The 7,249-nt window shown below is 51.5% G+C and overlaps 1 long non-coding RNA gene across 1 annotated transcript; it reads right to left on the bottom strand.

Moving 5' to 3' along the window:
• Positions 1-3,419: 3,419 nt before the first annotated feature.
• Positions 3,420-4,641, bottom strand: LOC146768556 (uncharacterized). The gene is made up of 3 exons (XR_014950119.1): positions 4,379-4,641; positions 3,969-4,032; positions 3,420-3,508 (listed from the first exon to the last, which is right to left on the bottom strand). It is a non-coding gene; the product is annotated as an uncharacterized LOC146768556 (long non-coding RNA).
• Positions 4,642-7,249: the final 2,608 nt, after the last annotated feature.

Genomic DNA, 7,249 nt, shown 5'->3' with positions numbered 1-7,249 from the left:
ACTTAAAAAAATAAAGCTCCAAAACATCTGTAATAATCCAGCAACATTAGATGAAAAGTATAACAAAAATACTTTTAAAATCATCCAAATTCTTCTAAAAGACTATTACACCACAAAAAAAAAAAAAAAAAAAAAAAAAAAAAGCAAAATCAAAAAGCATCAAAGTCCCACCAATTTCATCAAAAACAGCCAGAATGGCTCCACGAGCCAACAAAAAAAAACCCCAACCTATAAGAAAATGCCAAACCACCTCAGAAACAAACAATAAAACACAGCCCCTCTTACCATGGTATTATTTTAGTACTATGATTAAAATACACATTCTATACAAAAATGTCCTCTACCCTGCCATCAATGCCACATAAAGCAAATAAATTAACTGTTATCATACAGGACATCCATATAAAAAAATCTCAATCGCCCTAAAACCTTAAAAATAATTAAAAATTAACCCCAAAATGAAAACTTTAACAAAAGAAACCCAAAAACAAACAACAGAGACTAAAAATACACCACCATAGAACTAACTACCAGCAAAAACAACCCCACACTACACTCTTTTCACTAACAGTTGTCAGTGAGACACATCACAAAAATGAAACAAAAATAAAAATCAGCCCTAGAGAAACCCACAAAACAAATCACAAAACCCACTAGAAAAAGAAGTCCAACCAACTTACTAAACTTCAAACCATACAACAGACCCTGAAAGCTGCTAAAAATTAAAACCGTACCTCTACACTAACTCAAAGAGTAACCAGTATTCTGCTAAGTTAGCTTTAAAAATCAAAGTAATAAAGGAGATTAACAAAAACCTAAACCACTAGACAATAAAAAGAGAAGCACCCACATAAATAACTACCTAAAAAAATCCACCGTATAAATACACAAGTTCCTAAAAAAAAACACTAATAAAAAGCAACCAACAAATACATCAAACTGAAACAAAAACCCAAATAAATACAGTAACGACAACAAAAAATTATTCCTAACTCAATAAACCCATAATGCCTCAAACCATCAAAATACAAATACCACAGCAGAGCTTCACAGGGGGAGCGGCCGCCCATTCTCTTCCCTCTCGCAGCCCAGCACGGCACCGCTCGGGGTGCCGCGGCGAGGGGAGTGCCTGCCGCGTCACAACAAGAAATAAACACGTCACCAAAAGAGAAATGTAACCACAAACAATAAGTCCCAAATTACCGGTAACAATAAAACGTCCACAACAATTAAACAAACCAAATGAATAAAACCTCTATTGGAAAATTTAAAAAATGCAATTACCAAGATTAAAAAAAAACCCTCACTAATTCACTACAGCACACTACCTCAAGCCCACCAAAACTAACACTACATACTCATGCTAATAAAAGCCACCACAACCTAATTAAAAACCAACCCGGTACTTCATGCTACGACCCATAAAAATCAGTGTAAAACCTTAAAAAAACATATCCTTTAAGAAGATAACTACAATCATATTTTCACAATATGAAAATAATCAAAACAAAACAAACATCCAACATATCGCACAAAAAAAAAAAATCCAACAACAAACTCAATCCAATAAAACCCTTGTCACAGCACGTGAACCAAGAACCGTAACAACCAACAAGTACACCGTGACCGTTCTCATACACCAACTACGAACAAAAGAAAACGACCCAAAAAATTCCTCAGGAGCGCCTCAAAAGCAGCGCAGCGAGGGAGGCTGGAAGATGCGGAGCCGCGCTCCCGGCCCCGGGCGCAGCGCGGCTCCGGCAGGAAAGCGGCTCCTCCGGCAGGCAGAGGCGGCGCCGCGCCGGCAGACCCCCGCCCGCTGCCCCCGGCCCGGCGGGGCCGGCACCGGGCCCGGGGGGCCCCGGCGGCGCCCGAGCCCCGCGCCCGGAGCGGACGGAGCGGCGGCACCGGCCGGCACCGGCCCCGCCCGCGCCGCCTCCCCCGCCCGCCGGCCCGGCCAAAGCTCCGCTCGGCTCCGCACGGCTCGCACCGGCGCGGCTCCGGCGGGCCCGCGGCAGCCCAGCCGCGCCCAGCTCCCCTTCCGCCCCGGCCAGCCCCGGCACTGCCGGCAGGGCTCCGCGCCGGACCCTTCGCTGCCGGGCCGGGGGCAGAAGAAGCGCCCCGAATGCAGCGGCACAGCCCGACCCCCGCCCTGCCAGCGCTGCCACGGCTGCAGCTCCCTTCCTCTGCAGCCCCGACTCTGACGCCACGCTCCGGCGCTCACCTCACCCCAACGAGGGAAAAGAAATGTGGGCTCCCCTTCAACTGCGTCCCCTAGAAGAGAAGAAAAGAAGCGGCTTGCCTCAAATGATGGCAAAAGGGGGCTTCTTACCTCAATCCAAACCCCTTAAAAGGCGGGACCACAGGACTGCCCCCTCCAATTCAACCTCAGGATGACAAAATCTCAAAGGGAAAGGGGAAAAATCCCCGCTACAAAGGCGCACCGGCTCACCTCCTTGGCTGCTGCTTCTCGACACAAAGATTTGTCCCTCGGCCCCTCCTTTGAGCAATGCTCCACGTATCCAGGTGGGGATCCAGGTGATTCCCCGGACCCTGTCCGAAGCGCTCACCGTCCTTCCAGGAGACAGCCCCGGGAGCCCCCCAAAAACTCCTCTCCTCCAGCAGCTCCGTGCAAAAGAGATGTGAGGAAAACCCCCTAAATCAGCCGCCGAAGGAGCCGCCCCCTCCTCATCATCCTCACAGCTCACACCTGGGGCTGCTGTGAGCCCTCCACATCCACACAGCTCACACCTGCCGCTGTTGCCACTCTCCAACAGCGTCTCTCCATCTCCAGCACGCATCCCAATTCTCACAGACACAGATCCAACAGAAATCTGCTACGGGTGTCCAATTTCCTTAATCCATCTGGTTACACAATTAAAAAATATATATATACCAAACATCCTGATCCAGTCTCAGTCACAAGCCCAGCCCCAGCATCCATGTCAGAGGCATAAAAGGGATGTGGCAGCAAGAACCCCACAGTCCCTGTGCCAGCCCTTCGGATCCTATGGAGTGTGCAGCCCCCTTTCACAGCCCTGCAGTGATTACAGCACCCGCCCTACAAATCCCCTTTCCCAGCCCCAGTGATTTCAGCTCTTCACCCACAAGCTTTATTTCACTGCCATCTCTTCCGTTTCACTTCCTCCTCAACACCTTCCCAGCAGTGCTACGTAACACTGCTTCTGGCTCTCAGGGCAGGATCTTTGCTTTTGCTTTAGCTCTGTATGGTTTCAGTTCAGCTCTTGAGCCCATATTCCTGCCCCATCCTAACCATCCCTCCCCCAGTAACTGCTCTACACTCTCTATCAGAGCCCTTGAAGCAATTTCAGCTCCAGCCATGCAATTCCCATCCCAGCTCCATATTCCCTATCCCAGCTGCACAGGGGTTTTACCCCGAACCCTACCACATTTCTGTGTCCTCCGGCTCTGCTGCCTCAGCTCCAGCTCCTCAGCTTCCTACTGCCTGCATCTAAAAGCTGCTCCTGCTTCTCACTGCTGCTTGGAGCTGTTGATAAGGGCAGAAATCAGTTGCTGTCATAATGTCAATGCCTCTTGCAGCTATCCCACCCACCCTAATGGGATCCCAACTTTAGGGACCCTTGAGCCCTGAAGCCAAACATCTACCTTCCCCCACAGCCTGGGTTTCAGCCGAGCACCTCCCCAAAGGCCCCCTCACCTCCCCCAGGCAGCCCCAGGGGCTGGGAATAGCCACCGGGCCCCTGCTCCCACATCCCAATAGGTGCCCTTGTGCTGCTGCGTGGACCCTGGAACCCTCCGAGCCCCCACATCCTCAGACTCTGCTTGGTACCACGGGGCAGGAGCTGGGAACCCCCAGGCATCTCCTGCAGGCCCTGCACTGCGGCTCCATGCCCCTCTCCCAGGGCATTTATCCAACTCCAGCCCCAGCATTTCCACTGCTCCACATTGTTTTGGGCTTGACTCGTGCCAAAGTCCTTATTCCACACCCTGAGCCTTTATGTCTCCGGTGACCTCACAACCCGTGATTCAGCTCCAGCCGCACAACCCTTACTAAATCAAAATCGGAAAAAGAAAACAAACAGAAACAAATTAAACTTAATAAAACGAACAAAACAATGAAGTAATGCAATATAGATAAAATTATTAAGTAAAATCAAAATCAAATAGTAAGAAAGCAAACAACCGGCTTTATTCCCAGTATTCTCAATGTTACTTTAAATCCAGAAAGCGCGAAAGGGCTACTCCCCAGTGACAGCAGCCGGTCCCCCCTGCGCCACGCCAGGCCTCGCACCAGCCTCTGGCCGCCCGAGCCGGGCAGGGCGCGGCGCAAACAACTGGACACCGCCGGCCCCCGGACGCCGCCGCAGGCAGACGCGGGAGTCGCGTGCGTGCTCACCAGCGCTCCTCGGATCGGCAGCCGCAGGGGACCCGTCCCGGCGCAGCGGCGCTCCTCCTCGGAACGCGCTTCCGCAGCTCCCGTCGCCTCCAGCCCCGCCGCCGAACTGACGCCCCCGCCTCCCCCACGCACGCTACTTATGCCTCAGAGCCGGGCCAGCCAGCCAATCACAACCCGAGGCAGCGCCGGCCCCACCAATCCGAGCCCGCCCATTCCCGCCGCGCTCGGCTCGCGACCACCCCGCGCTCCCCTCACGCGCCGCTCCCGCCGCCGCCATTGCAGGGGCCGGGTCCGCCCGCTCCCCGCCGTCAGCCCGTTTCCCTGGGAGAAATCCCGGCCGGCGCCTGACGGGGAGCTCCCGCCCGCCCTTCCCGGCCCCAGCGCCTGCCGAGGTTGCGGCAGCAGGGATAGCGCTCCGCCGGCTCCCAAAGCGGCGCCGGGAGCGGCGCCTCAAGCGCACGGGGGAGCGGGGCCAGGCTGAGGAGTCGGGCCGCGACTGAGCGGGCCGAAATCGCAGGAACCGCGCCCGGATTGGAAGGGCGGCCGGGATTGGACAGGGCGGAGAAAGGCGGGCCGGGATTGGCGGGGCTCGGGAGCTGCGCGGCCGGGCCCGTGGCAGCATGGGGCGGAGCCCGCGCTGCTCGAAGGGCCCGCGGGCGCCCCGGGTCCCGCTCGGAGACCCCCTGTCCCCTTCTCGGCCCGTGCTCGTGCCCGGCTCCCGGCGAAAAGGGCCCCGCAGAGCCCGAACTGCAGCCGCCCGTCGGCACTCGGGGCAGGGGAGAGGCGCAGCCCGGCATTGGTTCCGGGCGGCAAAGGCGGACTCCGCGCTAGCAGCTCGGATCGGGGAGCGGCGGCGACGCGGCGGGGAGGCGGCTCGGTGGCGGGGAGTGGGGAGGGCGCGCAAAAACAGTGAAGTGCCCGCGGCCCCCTGCCCGCCCTCCGCCTGTTGCGAGCCCGCTGCTCACCCTCTTTCTCCCCACACAGTCGTCGGATGCTATAGAGGGGACAATAATATTGACGTTCACATTCATAGATCAGCTTTTTGCAGCACAAGTATTTCGATATGGTACAACTTACTTTTAACTGCTTTGTATAGTATAATTTTTATAATAAAACCCCTACCTACTACCAAATAGAAAATAAAAATCCCCTTTATTCTAAACTATATTTAATTATTTCTATATTTCTATTTTTGATTTTTACAAGTACTTATCTATCACAACATATTGAGGTACTATATTTCGATATATAATATTTATGACACGTAATGTGTTATAATAAGACACATACAGTAAAATACGCATTACGTACTGTATTGATTCCTATTGTTTTGTAGTATTCATATATCCACACATATTAATTATACATTTCTAGATGGATATTTATATTATATAAACATATAAAATACTCTACAGCAAACAATATAATACCTAATAGTAATGGATAGCATTATTTATGTTACATGTTTAATTTATATGTTTGCCGTTTATATTTAAAATTGAAGTTTTATATTCCCATTTTCATGTTTATGCATTTGTTTTGTTTCATTAGAGTTCTAGTTAAAACACTGCAGTTATAATCTAATTCCTAAAAATAAAATGCCAAAACAAACAGCATCAAATTCCCACCGATACCGTCCAACAAATTCAGAAAGGCTCCACCAGCCAGCCAACTACCAGCAAAAAAACCCGCACTACACTCCTTTTACTAGCAGCTCTTATCACGTCAGAAAAACGAAACAAACATTTTAAAAAAGACAGATAGAAACCCACACAGCAAATCACAAAAACCACTAAAAAGAAAAGATAAGAGCGGGTGGGTGGCGAATGAGGGGAGGGGGTCACGCTGGGTGCCGTCCCGCAGAGGGACCCAAAGCTGCCCCAAAATTCCCAGGGAGGGGTGTGTGTAGAATACCAAAACCTGGCAAGTGTTTCGTTTTTATAGCTATTGGTAAAGAACAGGAATCTATGGCTAAACTCATTTGGAAAGAAGCCCTCTCTCTATCCACTCATTTGTACCCACGAATGTAGGAAACTCTGACTGGGGACGGGCAGTAGTTTTGAAAATCATGCCCTAGCGTTTTTCTCTAGGAACGAACCAAGCGAGTGCCCTGAAACCAGCGGAGCAAGGGGCTGAAGGGAACAGAAAGGGCTCCCGGCACCTTTTGCCTCCGTTCTCAGCTATTCCCCAAAACGTGTCGCAGTCCTGGAAGAGGCGTTTGCCATGCAGCCTGCCAAAATAAAGACCTGTCAAATCCTAGCTCTGCCTTTTGTTTAACGTGTTCTTACTTCCTATTTATGTCATCACAGAAAGCAAGGAAGGAAGAAATGTGACTGGTTCCCACTATTGCTCCGTGCAGGCATTTTTAAAGGCTGCTGTACTTCTATCCTCTTTTTCCCCTCCAAGCTTGACTTTTCCCCTCCTTTTTCGAGGTCTGCTGCTTTGGGTGTCCCAAGGAGGGCTGAGTTCCTCGGCAGGGGTCTTAGGAATTGGTGCTGATTCTGCTTTTTGCGAAGGTGTATCAAAGTGTGCCAGCAAAAGGACTGTTTTCTCCAGGGGAAAGCTTTCTCTCAATGACCATCAATGCATGTACGTGCTTTAATCGTGTACCCAGATGGATTAAGAAAAGACAACACCCGTAGCAGATTTCCAATGGATCAGTGTCTGTGAGAAGTGGGCTGTGTGCTGGAGATGGAGAGACGCTGTTGGAGGGTGGCAACAGCGGCAGGTGTGAGCTGATGTGAGGATGATGAGGGCTCAGAGCAGCCCCAGGTGTGAGCTGTGAGGATGAGGAGGAGGGGCGGCTCCTGCCGGGGGGAGGTTATTTTAGGGCGAGGGTTTGTCTTTGCTGGCTTTTGCACGGAGCTGCTG

The sequence above is a fragment of the Lonchura striata genome, chromosome 1 (genome assembly GCF_050655825.1).
Source record: "Lonchura striata isolate lonStrDom1 chromosome 1, ASM5065582v1, whole genome shotgun sequence".
Taxonomy (NCBI): Eukaryota; Metazoa; Chordata; class Aves; order Passeriformes; family Estrildidae; genus Lonchura; species Lonchura striata.
This window is presented reverse-complemented; position numbering and strand designations above follow the sequence as displayed.